The sequence below is a fragment of the Sceloporus occidentalis genome, unplaced genomic scaffold, assembly GCF_023333645.1.
Source record: "Sceloporus occidentalis isolate IW3139 unplaced genomic scaffold, rSceOcc1.0.p SCAF_28, whole genome shotgun sequence".
Lineage (NCBI taxonomy): Eukaryota > Metazoa > Chordata > Lepidosauria > Squamata > Phrynosomatidae > Sceloporus > Sceloporus occidentalis.
In genome coordinates, this window is record NW_028317008.1 from 3,619,661 (window position 1) to 3,638,177 (window position 18,517).

Genomic DNA, 18,517 nt, shown 5'->3' on the forward strand with positions numbered 1-18,517 from the left:
CAAGTGACGGCGGAGGGTGTACCACTCTCCAAGGGGGTTTACTCACCAAAGGAAGAGTTGTAGTTTCAACTCCCTTCACTTCACTATTCATCATGAAGTGGACCCTTTCACCAGCAGGAAGGACAAAGCTGGCCCTGAGTAATGCAAGATTGAATGGGTGAGGGGACTTTGAAGAAATAACACTGATTTTGCTATACTGGGCCAACCAAGCTCTTCCTGCAGCAGAAGCTGACTGGGGTTAGAGCTTGATAATGTAGAATAACTTCAAGTAGGCTTAAAAGTATCTTTCTGCAACACTTTGCAAGATAAGAGACTTGCTACTGCTTGTTTTCCAGGCTGACAGAATGCAAGGTGACAAGTAGTTACTAACAAAGAGCTAATGAACAAACAAGTATTTCTAAGCACACTTGTCTACGTTAAGAAAACATGGCAGCGGTGGGATTTGAACCCACGCCTCCGAAGAGACTGGAGCCTTAATCCAGCGCCTTAGACCGCTCGGCCACGCTACCGAGTGACGGCTAGTGGTGTACTACTCTCCAAGGGGGTTTACGCATCAAAGGAAGAGTTGTAGTTTCAACTCCCTTCACTTCACTATTCATCATGAAGTGGACCCTTTCACCAGCAGGAAGGACAAAGCTGGCCCTGAGTAATGCAAGATTGAATGGGTGAGGGGACTTTGAAGAAATAACACTGATTTTGCTATACTGGGCCAACCAAGCTCTTCCTGCAGCAGAAGCTGACTGGGGTTAGAGCTTGATAATGTAGAATAACTTCAAGTAGGCTTAAAAGTATCTTTCTGCAACACTTTGGAAGATAAGAGACTTGCTACTGCTTGTTTCCCAGGCTGACAGAATGCAAGGTGACAAGTAGTTATTAACAAAGAGTTAATGAACAAACAAGTATTTCTAAGCACACTTGTCTACGTTAAGAAAACATGGCAGCGGTGGGATTTGAACCCACGCCTCCGAAGAGACTGGAGCCTTAATCAAGCGCCTTAGACCGCTCGGTCACGCTACCAAGTGACAGTAGAGGGTGTACCACTCTCCAAGGGGGTTTACTCACCAAAGGAAGAGTTGTAGTTTCAACTCCCTCACTTCACTATTCATCATGAAGTGGACCCTTTCACCAGCAGGAAGGACAAAGCTGGCCCTGAGTAATGCAAGATTGAATGGGTGAGGGGACTTTGAAGAAATAACACTGATTTTGCTATACTGGGCCAACCAAGCTCTTCCTGCAGCAGAAGCTGACTGGGGTTAGAGCTTGATAATGTAGAATAACTTCAAGTAGGCTTAAAAGTATATTTCTGCAACACTTTGCAAGATAAGAGTCTTGCTACTGCTTGTTTCCCAGGCTGACAGAATGCAAAGTGACAAGTAGTTATTAACAAAGAGCTAATGAACAAACAAGTATTTCTAAGCACACTTGTCTACGTTAATAAAACATGGCAGCGGTGGGGTTTGAACCCACGCCTCCATAGAGACTGGAGCCTAAATCCAGCGCCTTAGACCGCCCGGCCACGCTACCAAGTGACAGTGGAGGGGGTACCACTCTCCAAAGGGGTTTACTCACCAAAGGAAGAGTTGTAGTTTCAACTCCCTCACTTCACTATTCATCATGAAGTGGACCCTTTCACCAGCAGGAAGGACAAAGCTGGCCCTGAGTAATGCAAGATTGAATGGGTGAGGGGACTTTGAAGAAATAACACAGATTTTGCCATACATTAAACTGGGCCAACCAAGCTCTTCCTGCAGCAGAAGCTGACTGGGGTTAGAGCTTGATAATGTAGAATAACTTCAAGTAGGCTTAAAAGTATCTTTCTGCAACACTTTGCAAGATAAGAGTCTTGCTACTGCTTGTTTCCCAGGCTGACAGAATGCAAAGTGACAAGTAGTTATTAACAAAGAGCTAATGAACAAACAAGTATTTCTAAGCACACTTGTCTACGTTAAGAAAACATGGCAGCAGTGGGATTTGAACCCATGCCTCCAGAGAGACTGGAGCCTAAATCCAGCGCCTTAGACCGCTCGGCCAGGCTACCAATTAAAGGTTTAGCGCATGCATGGCAGTGGTGGGATTTGAACCCACGCCTGGGCCAACCAAGCTCTTCCTGCAGCAGAAGCTGACTGGGGTTAGAGCTTGATAATGTAGAATAACTTCAAGTAGGCTTAAAAGTATCTTTCTGCAACACTTTGCAAGATAAGAGACTTGCTACTGCTTGTTTCCCAGGCTGACAGAATGCAAGCTGACAAGTAGTTACAAACAAAGAGCTAATGAACAAACAAGTATTTCTAAGCACACTTGTCTACGTTAAGAAAACATGGCAGCGGTGGGATTTGAACCCACGCCTCCAGAGAGACTGGAGCCTAAATCCAGCGCCTTAGAACGCTCGGCCACGCTACCGAGTGACGGTGGACTGTGTACCACTCTCCAAGGGGGTTTACTCACCAAAGGAAGAGTTGTAGTTTCAACTCCCTTCACTTCACTATTCATCATGAAGTGGACCCTTTCACCAGCAGGAAGGACAAAGCTGGCCCTGAGTAATGCAAGATTGAATGGGTGAGGGGACTGATTTTGCTATACTGGGCCAACCAAGCTCTTCCTGCAGCAGAAGCTGACTGGGGTTAGAGCTTGATAATGTAGAATAACTTCAAGTAGGCTTAAAAGTATCTTTCTGCAACACTTTGCAAGATAAGAGACTTGCTACTGCTTGTTTCCCAGGCTGACAGAATGCAAGGTGACAAGTAGTTATTAACAAAGAGCTAATGAACAAACAAGTATTTCTAAGCACACTTGTCTACGTTAAGAAAAGAAGGCAGTGGTGGGATTCGAACCCACGCCTCCAGAGAGACTGGAGCCTAAACCCAGCGCCTTAGACCGCTCGGCCAAGCTACCGAGTGACGGCGGGAGGTGTACCACTCTCCAAGGGGGTTTACTCACCAAAGGAAGAGTTGTAGTTTCAACTCCCTTCACTTCACTATTCATCATGAAGTGGACCCTTTCACCAGCAGGAAGGACAAAGCTGGCCCTGAGTAATTCAAGTAGGCTTAAAAGTATCTTTCTGCAACACTTTGCAAGATAAGAGACTTGCTACTGTTTTCCAGGCTGACAGAATGCAAGGTGACAAGTAGTTACTAACAAAGAGCTAATGAACAAACAAGTATTTCTAAGCACACTTGTCTACGTTAAGAAAACATGGCAGCGGTGGGATTTGAACCCACGCCTTCGAAGAGACTGGAGCCTTAATCCAGCGCCTTAGACCGCTCGGCCACGCTACCAAGTGACTGCTAGTGGTGTACCACTCTCCAAGGGGGTTTACGCATCAAAGGAAGAGTTGTAGTTTCAACTCCCTTCACTTCACTATTCATCATGAAGTGGACCCTTTCACCAGCAGGAAGGACAAAGCTGGCCCTGAGTAATGCAAGATTGAATGGGTGAGGGGACTTTGAAGAAATAACACTGATTTTGCTATACATTAAACTGGGCCAACCAAGCTCTTCCTGCAGCAGAAGCTGACTGGGGTTAGAGCTTGATAATGTAGAATAACTTCAAGTAGGCTTAAAAGTATCTTTCTGCAACACTTTGCAAGATAATAGACTTGCTACTGCTTGTTTCCCAGGCTGACAGAATGCAAGGTGACAAGTAGTTATTAACAAAGAGCTAATGAACAAACAAGTATTTCTAAGCACACTTGTCTACGTTAAGAAAAGAAGGCAGTGGTGGGATTCGAACCCACGCCTCCAGAGAGACTGGAGCCTAAATCCAGCGCCTTAGAACGCTCAGCCACGCTACCGAGTGACGGTGGACTGTGTACCACTCTCCAAGGGGGTTTACTCACCAAAGGAAGAGTTGTAGTTTCAACTCCCTTCACTTCACTATTCATCATGAAGTGGACCCTTTCACCAGCAGGAAGGACAAAGCTGGCCCTGAGTAATGCAAGATTGAATGGGTGAGGGGACTGATTTTGCTATACTGGGCCAACCAAGCTCTTCCTGCAGCAGAAGCTGACTGGGGTTAGAGCTTGATAATGTAGAATAACTTCAAGTAGGCTTAAAAGTATCTTTCTGCAACACTTTGCAAGATAAGAGACTTGCTACTGCTTGTTTCCCAGGCTGACAGAATGCAAGGTGACAAGTAGTTATTAACAAAGAGCTAATGAACAAACAAGTATTTCTAAGCACACTTGTCTACGTTAAGAAAAGAAGGCAGTGGTGGGATTCGAACCCACGCCTCCAGAGAGACTGGAGCCTAAACCCAGCGCCTTAGACCGCTCGGCCAAGCTACCGAGTGACGGCGGGAGGTGTACCACTCTCCAAGGGGGTTTACTCACCAAAGGAAGAGTTGTAGTTTCAACTCCCTTCACTTCACTATTCATCATGAAGTGGACCCTTTCACCAGCAGGAAGGACAAAGCTGGCCCTGAGTAATGCAAGATTGAATGGGTGAGGGGACTTTGAAGAAATAACACTGATTTTGCTATACATTAAACTGGGCCAACCAAGCTCTTCCTGCAGCAGAAGCTGACTGGGGTTAGAGCTTGATAATGTAGAATAACTTCAAGTAGGCTTAAAAGTATCTTTCTGCAACACTTTGCAAGATAATAGACTTGCTACTGCTTGTTTCCCAGGCTGACAGAATGCAAGGTGACAAGTAGTTATTAACAAAGAGCTAATGAACAAACAAGTATTTCTAAGCACACTTGTCTACGTTAAGAAAAGAAGGCAGTGGTGGGATTCGAACCCACGCCTCCAGAGAGACTGGAGCCTAAATCCAGCGCCTTAGAACGCTCAGCCACGCTACCGAGTGACGGTGGACTGTGTACCACTCTCCAAGGGGGTTTACTCACCAAAGGAAGAGTTGTAGTTTCAACTCCCTTCACTTCACTATTCATCATGAAGTGGACCCTTTCACCAGCAGGAAGGACAAAGCTGGCCCTGAGTAATGCAAGATTGAATGGGTGAGGGGACTGATTTTGCTATACTGGGCCAACCAAGCTCTTCCTGCAGCAGAAGCTGACTGGGGTTAGAGCTTGATAATGTAGAATAACTTCAAGTAGGCTTAAAAGTATCTTTCTGCAACACTTTGCAAGATAAGAGACTTGCTACTGCTTGTTTCCCAGGCTGACAGAATGCAAGGTGACAAGTAGTTATTAACAAAGAGCTAATGAACAAACAAGTATTTCTAAGCACACTTGTCTACGTTAAGAAAAGAAGGCAGTGGTGGGATTCGAACCCACGCCTCCAGAGAGACTGGAGCCTAAACCCAGCGCCTTAGACCGCTCGGCCAAGCTACCGAGTGACGGCGGGAGGTGTACCACTCTCCAAGGGGGTTTACTCACCAAAGGAAGAGTTGTAGTTTCAACTCCCTTCACTTCACTATTCATCATGAAGTGGACCCTTTCACCAGCAGGAAGGACAAAGCTGTCCCTGAGTAATGCAAGATTGAATGGGTGAGGGGACTGATTTTGCTATACTGGGCCAACCAAGCTCTTCCTGCAGCAGAAGCTGACTGGGGTTAGAGCTTGTTAATGTAGAATAACTTCAAGTAGGCTTAAAAGTATCTTTCTGCAGCACTTTGCAAGATAAGAGACTTGCTACTGCTTGTTTCCCAGGCTGACAGAATGCAAGGTGACAAGTAGTTATTAACAAACAGCTAATGAACAAACAAGTATTTCTAAGCACACTTGTCTACGTTAAGAAAACACGGCAGCAGTGGGATTTGAACCCATGCCTCCAGAGAGACTGGAGCCTAAATCCAGCGCCTTAGACCGCTCTGCCAGGCTACCAATTGAAAGCTTGGAGCACGCATGGCAGTGGTGGGATTTGAACCCACGCCTGGGCCAACCAAGCTCTTCCTGCAGCAGAAGCTGACTGGGGTTAGAGCTTGATAATGTAGAATAACTTCAAGTAGGCTTAAAAGTATCTTTCTGCAACACTTTGCAAGATAAGAGACTTGCTACTGCTTGTTTCCCAGGCTGACAGAATGCAAGCTGACAAGTAGTTACAAACAAAGAGCTAATGAACAAACAAGTATTTCTAAGCACACTTGTCTACGTTAAGAAAACATGGCAGCGGTGGGATTTGAACCCACGCCTCCAGAGAGACTGGAGCCTAAATCCAGCGCCTTAGAACGCTCGGCCACGCTACCGAGTGACGGTGGACTGTGTACCACTCTCCAAGGGGGTTTACTCACCAATGGAAGAGTTGTAGTTTCAACTCCCTTCACTTCACTATTCATCATGAAGTGGACCCTTTCACCAGCAGGAAGGACAAAGCTGGCCCTGAGTAATGCAAGATTGAATGGGTGAGGGGACTGATTTTGCTATACTGGGCCAACCAAGCTCTTCCTGCAGCAGAAGCTGACTGGGGTTAGAGCTTGATAATGTAGAATAACTTCAAGTAGGCTTAAAAGTATCTTTCTGCAACACTTTGCAAGATAAGAGACTTGCTACTGCTTGTTTCCCAGGCTGACAGAATGCAAGGTGACAAGTAGTTATTAACAAAGAGCTAATGAACAAACAAGTATTTCTAAGCACACTTGTCTACGTTAAGAAAAGAAGGCAGTGGTGGGATTCGAACCCACGCCTCCAGAGAGACTGGAGCCTAAACCCAGCGCCTTAGACCGCTCGGCCAAGCTACCGAGTGACGGCGGGAGGTGTACCACTCTCCAAGGGGGTTTACTCACCAAAGGAAGAGTTGTAGTTTCAACTCCCTTCACTTCACTATTCATCATGAAGTGGACCCTTTCACCAGCAGGAAGGACAAAGCTGGCCCTGAGTAATGCAAGATTGAATGGGTGAGGGGACTGATTTTGCTATACTGGGCCAACCAAGCTCTTCCTGCAGCAGAAGCTGACTGGGGTTAGAGCTTGTTAATGTAGAATAACTTCAAGTAGGCTTAAAAGTATCTTTCTGCAACACTTTGCAAGATAAGAGACTTGCTACTGCTTGTTTCCCAGGCTGACAGAATGCAAGGTGACAAGTAGTTATTAACAAACAGCTAATGAACAAACAAGTATTTCTAAGCACACTTGTCTACGTTAAGAAAACATAGCAGCAGTGGGACTTGAACCCATGCCTCCAGAGAGACTGTAGCCTAAATCCAGCGCCTTAGACCGCTCGGCCAGGCTACCAATTAAAGGTTTAGCGCATGCATGGCAGTGGTGGGATTTGAACCCACGCCTGGGCCAACCAAGCTCTTCCTGCAGCAGAAGCTGACTGGGGTTAGAGCTTGATAATGTAGAATAACTTCAAGTAGGCTTAAAAGTATCTTTCTGCAACACTTTGCAAGATAAGAGACTTGCTACTGCTTGTTTCCCAGGCTGACAGAATGCAAGCTGACAAGTAGTTACAAACAAAGAGCTAATGAACAAACAAGTATTTCTTAGCACACTTGTCTACCATAAGAAAACATGGCAGCGGTGGGATTTGAACCCATGTCTCCAGAGAGACTTGAGCCTAAATCCAGCGCCTTAGACCGCTCGGCCACGCTACCGAGTGACGGTGGACGGTGTACCACTCTCCAAGGGGGTTTACTCACCAAAGGAAGAGTTGTAGTTTCAACTCCCTTCACTTCACTATTCATCATGAAGTGGACCCTTTCACCAGCAGGAAGGACAAAGCTGGCCCTGAGTAATGCAAGATTGAATGGGTGAGGGGACTGATTTTGCTATACTGGGCCAACCAAGCTCTTCCTGCAGCAGAAGCTGACTGGGGTTAGAGCTTGATAATGTAGAATAACTTCAAGTAGGCTTAAAAGTATCTTTCTGCAACACTTTGCAAGATAAGAGACTTGTTACTGCTTGTTTCCCAGGCTGACAGAATGCAAGGTGACAAGTAGTTATTAACAAAGTGCTAATGAACAAACAAGTATTTCTAAGCACACTTGTCTACGTTAAGAAAAGTTGGCAGTGGTGGGATTTGAACCCACGCCTCCAGAGAGACTGGAGCCTAAACCCAGCGCCTTAGACCGCTCGGCCAAGCTACCGATTGACGGCGGGAGGTGTACCACTCTCCAAGGGGGTTTACTCACCAAAGGAAGAGTTGTAGTTTCAACTCCCTTCACTTCACTATTCATCATGAAGTGGACCCTTTCACCAGCAGGAAGGACAAAGCTGGCCCTGAGTAATGCAAGATTGAATGGGTGAGGGGACTGATTTTGCTATACTGGGCCAACCAAGCTCTTCCTGCAGCAGAAGCTGACTGGGGTTAGAGCTTGATAATGTAGAATAACTTCAAGTAGGCTTAAAAGTATCTTTCTGCAACACTTTGCAAGATAAGAGTCTTGCTACTGCTTGTTTCCCAGGCTGACAGAATGCAAAGTGACAAGTAGTTATTAACAAAGAGCTAATGAACAAACAAGTATTTCTAAGCACATTTGTCTACGTTAAGAAAACATGGCAGCGGTGGGATTCGAACCCACGCCTCCGAAAAGATTAGAGCCTTAAGCAAGCGCCTTAGACCGCTCAGTCACGCTACCAAGATAAAGTAAAGAGTGTACCACTCTCCAAGGGGGTTTACTCACCAAAGGAAGAGTTGTAGTTTCAACTCCCTTCACTTCACTATTCATCATGAAGTGGACCCTTTCACCAGCAGGAAGGACAAAGCTGGCCCTGAGTAATGCAAGATTGAATGGGTGAGGGGACTTTGAAGAAATAACACTGATTTTGCTATACTGGGCCAGCCAAGCTCTTCCTGCAGCAGACGCTGACTGGGGTTAGAGCTTGATAATGTAGAATAACTTCAAGTAGGCTTAAAAGTATCTTTCTGCAACACTTTGCAAGATAAGAGACTTGCTACTGCTTGTTTTCCAGGCTGACAGAATGCAAGGTGACAAGTAGTTACTAACAAAGAGCTAATGAACAAACAAGCACACTTGTCTACGTTAAGAAAACATGGCAGCGGTGGGATTTGAACCCACGCCTCCGAAGAGACTGGAACCTAAACCCAGCGCCTTAAACCACTCGGCTACGCTACCAAGTGACGGCGGAGGGTGTACCACTCTCCAAGGGGGTTTACTCACCAAAGGAAGAGTTGTAGTTTCAACTCCCTTCACTTCACTATTCATCATGAAGTGGACCCTTTCACCAGCAGGAAGGACAAAGCTGGCCCTGAGTAATGCAAGATTGAATGGGTGAGGGGACTTTGAAGAAATAACACTGATTTTGCTATACTGGGCCAACCAAGCTCTTCCTGCAGCAGAAGCTGACTGGGGTTAGAGCTTGATAATGTAGAATAACTTCAAGTAGGCTTAAAAGTATCTTTCTGCAACACTTTGCAAGATAAGAGTCTTGCTACTGCTTGTTTCCCAGGCTGACAGAATGCAAAGTGACAAGTAGTTATTAACAAAGAGCTAATGAACAAACAAGTATTTCTAAGCACATTTGTCTACGTTAAGAAAACATGGCAGCGGTGGGATTCGAACCCACGCCTCCAGAGAGACTGGAGCCTAAATCCATCACCTTAGACCGTTCTGCCAGGCTACCAATTAAAAGTTTGGCGCACGCATGGCAGTGGTGGGATTTGAACCTACGCCTGGGCCAACCAAGCTCTTCCTGCAGCAGAAGCTGACTGGGGTTAGAGCTTGATAATGTAGAATAACTTCAAGTAGGCTTAAAAGTATCTTTCTGCAACACTTTGCAAGATAAGAGACTTGCTACTGCTTGTTTTCCAGGCTGACAGAATGCAAGGTGACAAGTAGTTACTAACAAAGAGCTAATGAACAAACAAGCACACTTGTCTACGTTAAGAAAACATGGCAGCGGTGGGATTTGAACCCACGCCTCCGAAGAGACTGGAGCCTAAACCCAGCGCCTTAAACCACTCGGCTACGCTACCAAGTGACGGCGGAGGGTGTACCACTCTCCAAGGGGGTTTACTCACCAAAGGAAGAGTTGTAGTTTCAACTCCCTTCACTTCACTATTCATCATGAAGTGGACCCTTTCACCAGCAGGAAGGACAAAGCTGGCCCTGAGTAATGCAAGATTGAATGGGTGAGGGGACTTTGAAGAAATAACACTGATTTTGCTATACTGGGCCAACCAAGCTCTTCCTGCAGCAGAAGCTGACTGGGGTTAGAGCTTGATAATGTAGAATAACTTCAAGTAGGCTTAAAAGTATCTTTCTGCAACACTTTGCAAGATAAGAGACTTGCTACTGCTTGTTTTCCAGGCTGACAGAATGCAAGGTGACAAGTAGTTACTAACAAAGAGCTAATGAACAAACAAGTATTTCTAAGCACACTTGTCTACGTTAAGAAAACATGGCAGCGGTGGGATTTGAACCCACGCCTCCGAAGAGACTGGAGCCTTAATCCAGCGCCTTAGACCGCTCGGCCACGCTACCGAGTGACGGCTAGTGGTGTACTACTCTCCAAGGGGGTTTACGCATCAAAGGAAGAGTTGTAGTTTCAACTCCCTTCACTTCACTATTCATCATGAAGTGGACCCTTTCACCAGCAGGAAGGACAAAGCTGGCCCTGAGTAATGCAAGATTGAATGGGTGAGGGGACTTTGAAGAAATAACACTGATTTTGCTATACTGGGCCAACCAAGCTCTTCCTGCAGCAGAAGCTGACTGGGGTTAGAGCTTGATAATGTAGAATAACTTCAAGTAGGCTTAAAAGTATCTTTCTGCAACACTTTGGAAGATAAGAGACTTGCTACTGCTTGTTTCCCAGGCTGACAGAATGCAAGGTGACAAGTAGTTATTAACAAAGAGTTAATGAACAAACAAGTATTTCTAAGCACACTTGTCTACGTTAAGAAAACATGGCAGCGGTGGGATTTGAACCCACGCCTCCGAAGAGACTGGAGCCTTAATCAAGCGCCTTAGACCGCTCGGTCACGCTACCAAGTGACAGTAGTGGGTATACCACTCTCCAAGGGGGTTTACTCACCAAAGGAAGAGTTGTAGTTTCAACTCCCTCACTTCACTATTCATCATGAAGTGGACCCTTTCACCAGCAGGAAGGACAAAGCTGGCCCTGAGTAATGCAAGATTGAATGGGTGAGGGGACTTTGAAGAAATAACACTGATTTTGCTATACTGGGCCAACCAAGCTCTTCCTGCAGCAGAAGCTGACTGGGGTTAGAGCTTGATAATGTAGAATAACTTCAAGTAGGCTTAAAAGTATCTTTCTGCAACACTTTGCAAGATAAGAGTCTTGCTACTGCTTGTTTCCCAGGCTGACAGAATGCAAAGTGACAAGTAGTTATTAACAAAGAGCTAATGAACAAACAAGTATTTCTAAGCACACTTGTCTACGTTAATAAAACATAGCAGCGGTGGGGTTTGAACCCACGCCTCCATAGAGACTGGAGCCTAAATCCAGCGCCTTAGACCGCTCGGCCACGCTACCAAGTGACAGTGGAGGGGGTACCACTCTCCAAAGGGGTTTACTCACCAAAGGAAGAGTTGTAATTTCAACTCCCTCACTTCACTATTCATCATGAAGTGGACCCTTTCACCAGCAGGAAGGACAAAGCTGGCCCTGAGTAATGCAAGATTGAATGGGTGAGGGGACTTTGAAGAAATAACACAGATTTTGCCATACATTAAACTGGGCCAACCAAGCTCTTCCTGCAGCAGAAGCTGACTGGGGTTAGAGCTTGATAATGTAGAATAACTTCAAGTAGGCTTAAAAGTATCTTTCTGCAACACTTTGCAAGATAAGAGTCTTGCTACTGCTTGTTTCCCAGGCTGACAGAATGCAAAGTGACAAGTAGTTATTAACAAAGAGCTAATGAACAAACAAGTATTTCTAAGCACATTTGTCTATGTTAAGAAAACATGGCAGCGGTGGGATTTGAACCCACGTCTCCAGAGAGACTGGAGCCTAAATCCATCACCTTAGACCACTCTGCCAGGCTACCAATTAAAAGTTTAGCGCACGCATGGCAGTGGTGGGATTTGAACCTACGCCTGGGCCAACCAAGCTCTTCCTGCAGCAGAAGCTGACTGGGGTTAGAGCTTGATAATGTAGAATAACTTCAAGTAGGCTTAAAAGTATCTTTCTGCAACACTTTGCAAGATAAGAGACTTGCTACTGCTTGTTTCCCAGGCTGACAGAATGCAAGGTGACAAGTAGTTACTAACAAAGAGCTAATGAACAAACAAGTATTTCTAAGCACACTTGTCTACGTTAAGAAAGCATGGCAGCGGTGGGATTTGAACCCACGCCTCCAAAGAGACTGGAGCCTAAATCCAGCGCCTTAGACCGCTCGGCCACGCTACCAAGTGACAGTGGAGGGGGTACCACTCTCCAAGGGGGTTTACTCACCAAAGGAAGAGTTGTAGTTTCAACTCCCTCACTTCACTATTCATCATGAAGTGGACCCTTTCACCAGCAGGAAGGACAAAGCTGGCCCTGAGTAATGCAAGATTGAATGGGTGAGGGGACTTTGAAGAAATAACACTGATTTTGCTATACTGGGCCAACCAAGCTCTTCCTGCAGCAGAAGCTGACTGGGGTTAGAGCTTGATAATGTAGAATAACTTCAAGTAGGCTTAAAAGTATCTTTCTGCAACACTTTGCAAGATAAGAGACTTGCTACTGCTTGTTTTCCAGGCTGACAGAATGCAAGGTGACAAGTAGTTACTAACAAAGAGCTAATGAACAAACAAGTATTTCTAAGCACACTTGTCTACGTTAAGAAAACATGGCAGCGGTGGGATTTGAACCCACGCCTCCGAAGAGACTGGAGCCTTAATCCAGCGCCTTAGACCGCTCGGCCACGCTACCGAGTGACGGCTAGTGGTGTACCACTCTCCAAGGGGGTTTACGCATCAAAGGAAGAGTTGTAGTTTCAACTCCCTTCACTTCACTATTCATCATGAAGTGGACCCTTTCACCAGCAGGAAGGACAAAGCTGGCCCTGAGTAATGCAAGATTGAATGGGTGAGGGGACTTTGAAGAAATAACACTGATTTTGCTATACATTAAACTGGGCCAACCAAGCTCTTCCTGCAGCAGAAGCTGACTGGGGTTAGAGCTTGATAATGTAGAATAACTTCAAGTAGGCTTAAAAGTATCTTTCTGCAACACTTTGCAAGATAAGAGACTTGCTACTGCTTGTTTCCCAGGCTGACAGAATGCAAGGTGACAAGTAGTTATTAACAAAGAGTTAATGAACAAACAAGTATTTCTAAGCACACTTGTCTACGTTAAGAAAACATGGCAGCGGTGGGATTTGAACCCACGCCTCCGAAGAGACTGGAGCCTTAATCAAGCGCCTTAGACCGCTCGGTCACGCTACCAAGTGACAGTAGAGGGTGTACCACTCTCCAAGGGGGTTTACTCACCAAAGGAAGAGTTGTAGTTTCAACTCCCTCACTTCACTATTCATCATGAAGTGGACCCTTTCACCAGCAGGAAGGACAAAGCTGGCCCTGAGTAATGCAAGATTGAATGGGTGAGGGGACTTTGAAGAAATAACACTGATTTTGCTATACTGGGCCAACCAAGCTCTTCCTGCAGCAGAAGCTGACTGGGGTTAGAGCTTGATAATGTAGAATAACTTCAAGTAGGCTTAAAAGTATCTTTCTGCAACACTTTGCAAGATAAGAGTCTTGCTACTGCTTGTTTCCCAGGCTGACAGAATGCAAAGTGACAAGTAGTTATTAACAAAGAGCTAATGAACAAACAAGTATTTCTAAGCACACTTGTCTACGTTAATAAAACATGGCAGCGGTGGGGTTTGAACCCACGCCTCCATAGAGACTGGAGCCTAAATCCAGCGCCTTAGACCGCTCGGCCACGCTACCGAGTGACAGTGGAGGGGGGACAACTCTCCAAAGGGGTTTACTCACCAAAGGAAGAGTTGTAGTTTCAACTCCCTCACTTCACTATTCATCATGAAGTGGACCCTTTCACCAGCAGGAAGGACAAAGCTGGCCCTGAGTAATGCAAGATTGAATGGGTGAGGGGACTTTGAAGAAATAACACAGATTTTGCCATACATTAAACTGGGCCAACCAAGCTCTTCCTGCAGCAGAAGCTGACTGGGGTTAGAGCTTGATAATGTAGAATAACTTCAAGTAGGCTTAAAAGTATCTTTCTGCAACACTTTGCAAGATAAGAGTCTTGCTACTGCTTGTTTCCCAGGCTGACAGAATGCAAAGTGACAAGTAGTTATTAACAAAGAGCTAATGAACAAACAAGTATTTCTAAGCACATTTGTCTATGTTAAGAAAACATGGCAGCGGTGGGATTTGAACCCACGTCTCCAGAGAGACTGGAGCCTAAATCCATCACCTTAGACCACTCTGCCAGGCTACCAATTAAAAGTTTAGCGCACGCATGGCAGTGGTGGGATTTGAACCTACGCCTGGGCCAACCAAGCTCTTCCTGCAGCAGAAGCTGACTGGGGTTAGAGCTTGATAATGTAGAATAACTTCAAGTAGGCTTAAAAGTATCTTTCTGCAACACTTTGCAAGATAAGAGACTTGCTACTGCTTGTTTCCCAGGCTGACAGAATGCAACGTGACAAGTAGTTACTAACAAAGAGCTAATGAACAAACAAGTATTTCTAAGCACACTTGTCTACGTTAAGAAAACATGGCAGCGGTGGGATTTGAACCCACGCCTCCGAAGAGACTGGAGCCTTAATCCAGCGCCTTAGACCGCTCGGCCACGCTACCGAGTGACGGCTAGTGGTGTACCACTCTCCAAGGGGGTTTACGCATCAAAGGAAGAGTTGTAGTTTCAACTCCCTTCACTTCACTATTCACTATTCATCATGAAGTGGACCCTTTCACCAGCAGGAAGGACAAAGCTGGCCCTGAGTAATGCAAGATTGAATGGGTGAGGGGACTTTGAAGAAATAACACTGATTTTGCTATACATTAAACTGGGCCAACCAAGCTCTTCCTGCAGCAGAAGCTGACTGGGGTTAGAGCTTGATAATGTAGAATAACTTCAAGTAGGCTTAAAAGTATCTTTCTGCAACACTTTGCAAGATAAGAGACTTGCTACTGCTTGTTTCCCAGGCTGACAGAATGCAAGGTGACAAGTAGTTATTAACAAAGAGCTAATGAACAAACAAGTATTTCTAAGCACACTTGTCTACGTTAAGAACCCACGCCTCCGAAAAGACTGGAGCCTTAAGCAAGCGCCTTAGACCGCTCGGTCACGCTACCAAGTGACAGTAGAGGGTGTACCACTCTCCAAGGGGGTTTACTCACCAAAGGAAGAGTTGTAGTTTCAACTCCCTCACTTCACTATTCATCATGAAGTGGACCCTTTCACCAGCAGGAAGGACAAAGCTGGCCCTGAGTAATGCAAGATTGAATGGGTGAGGGGACTTTGAAGAAATAACACTGATTTTGCTATACTGGGCCAACCAAGCTCTTCCTGCAGCAGAAGCTGACTGGGGTTAGAGCTTGATAATGTAGAATAACTTCAAGTAGGCTTAAAAGTATCTTTCTGCAACACTTTGCAAGATAAGAGACTTGCTACTGCTTGTTTCCCAGGCTGACAGAATGCAAGCTGACAAGTAGTTACAAACAAAGAGCTAATGAACAAACAAGTATTTCTAAGCACACTTGTCTACGTTAAGAAAACATGGCAGCGGTGGGATTTGAACCCACGCCTCCAGAGAGACTGGAGCCTAAATCCAGCGCCTTAGACCGCTCGGCCACGCTACCGAGTGACGGTGGACTGTGTACCACTCTCCAAGGGGGTTTACTCACCAAAGGAAGAGTTGTAGTTTCAACTCCCTTCACTTCACTATTCATCATGAAGTGGACCCTTTCACCAGCAGGAAGGACAAAGCTGGCCCTGAGTAATGCAAGATTGAATGGGTGAGGGGACTGATTTTGCTATACTGGGCCAAACAAGCTCTTCCTGCAGCAGAAGCTGACTGGGGTTAGAGCTTGTTAATGTAGAATAACTTCAAGTAGGCTTAAAAGTATCTTTCTGCAACACTTTGCAAGATAAGAGACTTGCTACTGCTTGTTTCCCAGGCTGACAGAATGCAAGGTGACAAGTAGTTATTAACAAAGAGCTAATGAACAAACAAGTATTTCTAAGCACACTTGTCTACGTTAAGAAAACATGGCAGCGGTGGGATTTGAACCCACGCCTCCAGAGAGACTGGAGCCTAAATCCAGCGCCTTAGACCGCTCTGCCAGGCTACCAATTGAAAGTTTGGCGCACGCATGGCAGTGGTGGGATTTGAACCCACGCCTGGGCCAACCAAGCTCTTCCTGCAGCAGAAGCTGACTGGGGTTAGAGCTTGATAATGTAGAATAACTTCAAGTAGGCTTAAAAGTATCTTTCTGCAACACTTTGCAAGATAAGAGACTTGCTACTGCTTGTTTCCCAGGCTGACAGAATGCAACCTGACAAGTAGTTACAAACAAAGAGCTAATGAACAAACAAGTATTTCTAAGCACACTTGTCTACGTTAAGAAAACATGGCAGCGGTGGGATTTGAGCCCACGCCTCCAGAGAGACTGGAGCCTAAATCCAGCGCCTTAGACCGCTCGGCCACGCTACCGAGTGACGGGGTACGGTGTACCACTCTCCAAGGGGGTTTACTCACCAAAGGAAGAGTTGTAGTTTCAACTCCCTTCACTTAACTATTCATCATGAAGTGGACCCTTTCACCAGCAGGAAGGACAAAGCTGGCCCTGAGTAATGCAAGATTGAATGGGTGAGGGGACTGATTTTGCTATACTGAGCCAACCAAGCTCTTCCTGCAGCAGAAGCTGACTGGGGTTAGAGCTTGATAATATAGAATAACTTCAAGTAGGCTTAAAAGTATCTTTCTGCAACACTTTGCAAGATAAGAGTCTTGCTACTGCTTGTTTCCCAGGCTGACAGAAAGCAAGCTGACAAGTAGTTACTAACAAAGAGCTAATGAACAAACAAGTATTTCTAAGCACACTTGTCTACGTTAAGAAAACATGGCAGCGGTGGGATTTGAACCCACGCCTCCGCAGAGACTGGAGCCTAAATCCAGCACCTTAGACCGCTCGGCCAGGCTACCAATTAAAAGTTTAGCGCACGCATGGCAGTGGTGGGATTTGAACCCACGCCTGGGCCAACCAAGCTCTTCCTGCAGCAAAAGCTGACTGGGCTTAGAGCTTGATAATGTAGAATAACTTCAAGTAGGCTTAAAAGTATCTTTCTGCAACACAAGAGACTTGCTACGGCTTGTTTCCCAGGCTGACAGAATGCAAGTTGACAAGTAGTTACTAACAAAGAGCTAATGAACAAACAAGTATTTCTAAGCACACTTGTCTACGTTAAGAAAACATGGCAGATGTGGGGTTTGAACCCACGCCTCCAGAGAGACTGGAGCCTAAATCCAGCGCCTTAGACCGCTCGGCCACGCTATCGAGTGACGGTGGACGGTGTACCACTCTCCAAGGGGGTTTACTCACCAAAGGAAGAGTTGTAGTTTCAACTCCCTTCACTTCACTATTCATCATGAAGTGGACCCTTTCACCAGCAGGAAGGGCAAAGCTGGCCCTGAGTAATGCAAGACTGAATGGGTGAGGGGACTGATTTTGCTATACTGGGCCAACCAAGCTCTTCCTGCAGCAGAAGCTGACTGGGGTTAGAGCTTGATAATGTAGAATAACTTCAAGTAGGCTTAAAAGTATCTTTCTGCAACACTTTGCAAGATAAGAGACGTGCTACTGCTTGTTTCCCAGGCTGACAGAATGCAAGTTGACAAGTAGTTACTAACAAAGAGCTAATGAACAAACAAGTATTTCTAAGCACACTTGTCTACGTTAAGAAAACATGGCAGCGGTGGGATTCGAACCCACGCCTCCAGAGAAACTGGAGCCTAAATCCAGCGCCTTAGACCGCTCGGCCAGGCTACCAATTAAAAGTTTAGCGCATGCATGGCAGTGGTGGGATTTGAACCCACGCCTGGGCCAACCAAGCTCTTCCTGCAGCACAAGCTGACTGGGGTTAGAGCTTGATAATGTAGAATAACTTCAAGTAGGCTTAAAAGTATCTTTCTGCAACACTTTGCAAGATAAGAGACTTGCTACTGCTTGTTTCCCAGGCTGACAGAATGCAAGCTGACAAGTAGTTACAAACAAAGAGCTAATGAACAAACAAGTATTTCTAAGCACACTTGTCTACGTTAAGAAAACATGGCAGCGGTGGGATTTGAACCCACGCCTCCAGAGAGACTGGAGCCTAAATCCAGCGCCTTAGAACGCTCGGCCACGCTACCGAGTGACGGTGGACTGTGTACCACTCTCCAAGGGGGTTTACTCACCAAAGGAAGAGTTGTAGTTTCAACTCCCTTCACTTCACTATTCATCATGAAGTGGACCCTTTCACCAGCAGGAAGGACAAAGCTGGCCCTGAGTAATGCAAGATTGAATGGGTGAGGGGACTGATTTTGCTATACTGGGCCAACCAAGCTCTTCCTGCAGCAGAAGCTGACTGGGGTTAGAGCTTGATAATGTAGAATAACTTCAAGTAGGCTTAAAAGAATCTTTCTGCAACACTTTGCAAGATAAGAGACTTGCTACTGCTTGTTTCCCAGGCTGACA

General features: G+C 45.8%; 16 non-coding genes across 16 annotated transcripts; all 16 read right to left on the reverse strand.

Annotated features, from left to right (window-relative positions):
* Nucleotides 1-427: 427 nt before the first annotated feature.
* Nucleotides 428-509, reverse strand: TRNAL-AAG (transfer RNA leucine (anticodon AAG)). The gene has a single exon. It is a non-coding gene; the product is annotated as a tRNA-Leu (tRNA).
* A 933-nt stretch (nt 510-1,442) lies between these two features.
* On the reverse strand, nt 1,443-1,524 carry TRNAL-UAG (transfer RNA leucine (anticodon UAG)). Its single transcript has one exon. It is a non-coding gene; the product is annotated as a tRNA-Leu (tRNA).
* Nucleotides 1,525-2,318: 794 nt separating this feature from the next.
* Nucleotides 2,319-2,400, reverse strand: TRNAL-UAG (transfer RNA leucine (anticodon UAG)). The gene has a single exon. It is a non-coding gene; the product is annotated as a tRNA-Leu (tRNA).
* Nucleotides 2,401-3,193: 793 nt separating this feature from the next.
* TRNAL-AAG (transfer RNA leucine (anticodon AAG)) lies at nt 3,194-3,275 on the reverse strand. The gene has a single exon. It is a non-coding gene; the product is annotated as a tRNA-Leu (tRNA).
* A 2,786-nt stretch (nt 3,276-6,061) lies between these two features.
* TRNAL-UAG (transfer RNA leucine (anticodon UAG)) lies at nt 6,062-6,143 on the reverse strand. The gene has a single exon. It is a non-coding gene; the product is annotated as a tRNA-Leu (tRNA).
* Nucleotides 6,144-8,889: 2,746 nt separating this feature from the next.
* TRNAL-UAG (transfer RNA leucine (anticodon UAG)) lies at nt 8,890-8,971 on the reverse strand. The gene has a single exon. It is a non-coding gene; the product is annotated as a tRNA-Leu (tRNA).
* Nucleotides 8,972-9,749: 778 nt separating this feature from the next.
* TRNAL-UAG (transfer RNA leucine (anticodon UAG)) lies at nt 9,750-9,831 on the reverse strand. The gene has a single exon. It is a non-coding gene; the product is annotated as a tRNA-Leu (tRNA).
* Nucleotides 9,832-10,257: 426 nt separating this feature from the next.
* TRNAL-AAG (transfer RNA leucine (anticodon AAG)) lies at nt 10,258-10,339 on the reverse strand. The gene has a single exon. It is a non-coding gene; the product is annotated as a tRNA-Leu (tRNA).
* Nucleotides 10,340-11,272: 933 nt separating this feature from the next.
* On the reverse strand, nt 11,273-11,354 carry TRNAL-UAG (transfer RNA leucine (anticodon UAG)). The gene has a single exon. It is a non-coding gene; the product is annotated as a tRNA-Leu (tRNA).
* Nucleotides 11,355-12,148: 794 nt separating this feature from the next.
* TRNAL-UAG (transfer RNA leucine (anticodon UAG)) lies at nt 12,149-12,230 on the reverse strand. The gene has a single exon. It is a non-coding gene; the product is annotated as a tRNA-Leu (tRNA).
* A 425-nt stretch (nt 12,231-12,655) lies between these two features.
* TRNAL-AAG (transfer RNA leucine (anticodon AAG)) lies at nt 12,656-12,737 on the reverse strand. Its single transcript has one exon. It is a non-coding gene; the product is annotated as a tRNA-Leu (tRNA).
* A 940-nt stretch (nt 12,738-13,677) lies between these two features.
* TRNAL-UAG (transfer RNA leucine (anticodon UAG)) lies at nt 13,678-13,759 on the reverse strand. Its single transcript has one exon. It is a non-coding gene; the product is annotated as a tRNA-Leu (tRNA).
* Nucleotides 13,760-14,553: 794 nt separating this feature from the next.
* TRNAL-AAG (transfer RNA leucine (anticodon AAG)) lies at nt 14,554-14,635 on the reverse strand. The gene has a single exon. It is a non-coding gene; the product is annotated as a tRNA-Leu (tRNA).
* A 923-nt stretch (nt 14,636-15,558) lies between these two features.
* On the reverse strand, nt 15,559-15,640 carry TRNAL-UAG (transfer RNA leucine (anticodon UAG)). Its single transcript has one exon. It is a non-coding gene; the product is annotated as a tRNA-Leu (tRNA).
* Nucleotides 15,641-16,412: 772 nt separating this feature from the next.
* TRNAL-UAG (transfer RNA leucine (anticodon UAG)) lies at nt 16,413-16,494 on the reverse strand. Its single transcript has one exon. It is a non-coding gene; the product is annotated as a tRNA-Leu (tRNA).
* A 1,616-nt stretch (nt 16,495-18,110) lies between these two features.
* Nucleotides 18,111-18,192, reverse strand: TRNAL-UAG (transfer RNA leucine (anticodon UAG)). Its single transcript has one exon. It is a non-coding gene; the product is annotated as a tRNA-Leu (tRNA).
* Nucleotides 18,193-18,517: the final 325 nt, after the last annotated feature.